Source organism: Mus caroli, chromosome 12, assembly GCF_900094665.2.
Source record: "Mus caroli chromosome 12, CAROLI_EIJ_v1.1, whole genome shotgun sequence".
NCBI lineage: Eukaryota > Metazoa > Chordata > Mammalia > Rodentia > Muridae > Mus > Mus caroli.
In genome coordinates this window covers 46,406,490-46,410,537 of record NC_034581.1, presented here as the reverse complement: position 1 = coordinate 46,410,537, position 4,048 = coordinate 46,406,490, and positions in this window count along the sequence as shown.

The following is a 4,048-nucleotide window of genomic DNA, read 5'->3' as shown; positions in this document are numbered from 1 at the left end:
TCTCTCCCCATTTCTTCCCAGTGTTCATTTCCTTACTTTCTTCTTTTCCTGTTATAATAAATTGGGAGGGGAATGAGAAGAGAGGGCTTGGAAGAGATATGTGTGGCAGCTCATCTGGTGTCTGTCATATGAACCACAAGGTACTGCTAACATTTCTATTCTAAGTGCCACTAGCATCATGCAATCTAAAGGATGGATCTCTGTGAGCTAGCCCATAGATACTAGGTACCAACAGATAGTCTGAGCACTGTGGCCATATTTTCCACAACATTGTTGGCATTCACATATAAGGAAGATCAAATAACGCTGATTTCTAGGACCTGAAACAGTTTTAATACCAATCGCAGAGCTTTCTCCTCTGGCTTTTACATCTCCAATCTATTGAGATGAGGTCCTAAAGCTCAGGGAAAGTCATGGAATCTGGGTATGCATAGTCAGCATACACCACAGCAGTTATGGGATGGATGGTAGAACAGCTTGATTTTCTAAGAGGAGGACGTGAATCTTAGAAACATACCGTTGTTGCCTTCCCTTGGTCATTTTAGCTGCTCTATATGCCTATGCCAACATCTACCAGAGCCTGATGAGGAAGAGACAGAAGTGATGGGTTGAGAGAAGAACTCTGGTTTTCTGCATCTCCACTGATCTCTGAATAGCCAGGGTGTACTCCCAGTTTATCACAAGGACTAAGGCAAATGTTTCTACATTTCACAGAAGAGAATTGTCGTGGCTGTTACTATGTGCTGTTGAGAAATGCAAAGAAAGAAATAATCTGCCAAGAGTTATATTTTATGAATTTTTGGTAATTTTTTTATTAGATATTTTCTTTATTTACGTTTCAAATGTTATCCCCTTTCCTAGTTTCCCCTCCGAAAGTCCCCTATTCCTTCCCCCTCCCCCTGCTCCCTAACCCACCCACTCCTGTTCCTCGTCCTGGCATTCCCCTATACTGGGGCACAGAGCTTTAACAGGACCAAGTGCCTCTCCTCCCATTGATGACTGACTAGGCCAGCCTCTGCTACAAATATAGCTAGACCCACGAGATCCATCATGTATTTTCACTGATTGGTGGAGCTCTGAGGGTACTGGTTAGTTCATATTGATGTTCCTTCTATGGGGCTTCAGTCTCCTTCAGCTCCCTGGGCATTTCTCCAGCTCCTTTATTGGGGACCTTGTGCTCCATCCAATGGATGACTGAGCATCCACTTCTGTGTTTGCCAGGCACTGGCAGAGCCTCACAAGAGACAGCTATATCAGGCTTCTGTCAGCAGGCAATTGAGGACCTCAGACACATAGTCTCAGAGAACCAGCTATTAACACCATAGAGGAGAACACAGAGGAGAATGGAATTTTATGCTTGGGGGGGGAAACAGTTGGTAAATTTCTCTGTTCATAGGATGCAATCAGCAGAATTACAAAAGGGCTTCCTCCCCTAGTTTTACTAGTTACAGATATACTTCCCTACTAAATCTAGCAGACTATTTTAGATAAAGGATAATTGTCAACTGTCGATAGACAACATAGAGCAAAAGGCTAACACCAAGCATCTCCTAAGCTCTCCAAGTAAGAACTGCTTTATAATTCTGGATGACACAGCACATACAACATCCAAATGAACTGAACACCATATAACATGCAAATGGACTGAACATAGTTTTGCTGAGCATTCTTCTCAGAATCTAGAAATGGGCTGTTTAGGCAACAGGTCTTGGCCACTTCTTAGGATAGTGAAACTGGTTACCATGGGCAAGGGAAACACAGACGTTTGTAAGATTGGCAGAATTAGCTTGGACTGTACAGAGAACATGCTACAAAGACAGATTCTCACACACGACTCTCAGTGACCCTATTATTTATCCATACAATTCTATTTAACCATAGGATTTGGGCAAATTCAACTGACTGTGTACCAGCATAGACAATGGTGAGCCCCTGTTGTCTGTCACAGTCCCTGCAGTCTTTTACAACTGCATTGTCAATGACTTTTGTATCATAGGCCAGGATATACACACATATACATACATATATACATACATACAGTATCATATATGAAAATTTCCATTGTTATACCTAGCTCAGAGATCCCATCAGTCCTGTATCATGCAATAATCAGGAAAAGAATTGTACACACAGGAGAGGGACTGTTAAAGAATTCTTGTGTCACCATCCATCCACATGCATTCAGGCACTGACTGCTGCCACTGTGGATCAGTATTTCCCAAGGTTGGTAGGAGATTCACCACAGTCAGACCCTGTCAAGCGAGCATTCACTGCAGGCCCTTGCCCTGAGTCTGGGCAGCATTGTAAGTGAGTTGTAAATTTTCAAGGCCTGCCATTCTCAACTGCAGCAGCACCTCATGTTTTCCTGATAGCTCCTTGGTGAGAGTGTCTCCTCCCACTGGCATGGCATTTAGATTGTTTTAGTGGCTCCTATGATGGGTGTGAGGAGCACTGAAAGCTCTTTTGAATTGTAATCAGTCTGTCTGCAGACATAATGCTAGCAAAGATGCTTAAACAGCACTCTGTAAAGATGTTAAGAAAATATTTGTAGTGCTTCACACACACCTATAGACAAAAAACAGTTCTTGTTGCTGTAGAAGCAGCAACATTGCAGAGCCTTAATTAAAGCATCATCTGACCTGCTTTTTTTTTATGCTACAGTTGCAGAATCCTGCTGAAGAAAAGGATTAATTACAGATGAGCTGTGTGTCATGATAATTAACTATTGCTGCTTCTCTCATTCGCCACATTCTGGTATTTTTTCCGCTTTAGTAGATTCGAGGAATGAGAATTTTTATCACATCCCCTGCCTAAAGTCCCTGATGGGTTTGTCACACATAAATTTGCACGGCATACACAAAATATTAGCCCTCAGCATTTTGTTTTTTACCCATGCACTTTTAAACCTAGAGAGAGCTAAGTCAAGCACGCGCCATGGCGGAAAGGTTCATGTGTAGAGATATCACAGCGACTACGAGTTGTCCAGGAGGAAAACATTGTGCACGGATCCTGAAGTGAGGGGTGAGACTGGCATGAACTGCTTTTGGAATGATAAAATGTGCATTGATAGGAGCCAAATAAATTGAATATAAATGATCTTGATGAGACACAATCATCTGACTGATCTGAGGCCTGAGTTTTTTTTAGTGGCAGGCAAGACCAGCTTGTTTTTTGCCAGGTTCACACCTTCACACCAGGTTGGGTAGTTTTTCACAAGATGAAGAGTTTCCAAAAACAAGTAGGGAGAGTCAGGCTACAGTCCTAGGATGTGTGCAATTTCCTTTGCTTAACAGGATCCAATTAGCCTTGTTCTTTGTTTTCCTAATGAAATGAAGATGCTCCAGCAATACCTAACCCAGGCTGGCTTGTGCTTGACTCAGAAAAAAACCAAGAGCTGATGACCAGGGTAACTAGTGTTGACTTGCTTTGACTTGGGGCTCCTTCTAAATGGTTTGCATTTGGGGTCTTCAGGTGGCAAAGACCATGGGGTACAGCTTCCCTGAAATTATTCCACTTCTGAGATTTCTGAAACCAACTCTCTAACCTTGACTATCCAGACCTTTCTGTGGTTATGTAGGTCCATAATTTTGTCTCAAATTTTTATCGAGTCAAAATAGTTGAGTGGCTTCACTTTCTTAATGAAATTGAGATTAATATACATTTTCAAAATAGATGCTAATTTGGCATTGAACATATTTCTGAACAAGTATAAGGAAATCTAAAATCTAATATATATTCCAATTTATTTGAGATAATCTATTTCTAACATAATTTTAAAAACCTCTGTTTTATGACTGTTTGTCTACATGTATATATGTGCACCATATATGTGCCCAGTGTCCATAGAGTCCAGAAGAGGGCAACCCAAACCCTGGAAGTGTAGTTACAGACAGTTGCAAGCTGCCATGTGGGAACTGGGAACTGAATGATAGGTTTCTGCAGGAACAACAAATACTGTTTGCTGGTTCTCTAGCCTATAATATAGTCTAAAAAATGTTCTAGGTGATAGGGAGATGTTGCAGTTGGTTAAAAAAAATTGTTATACAAG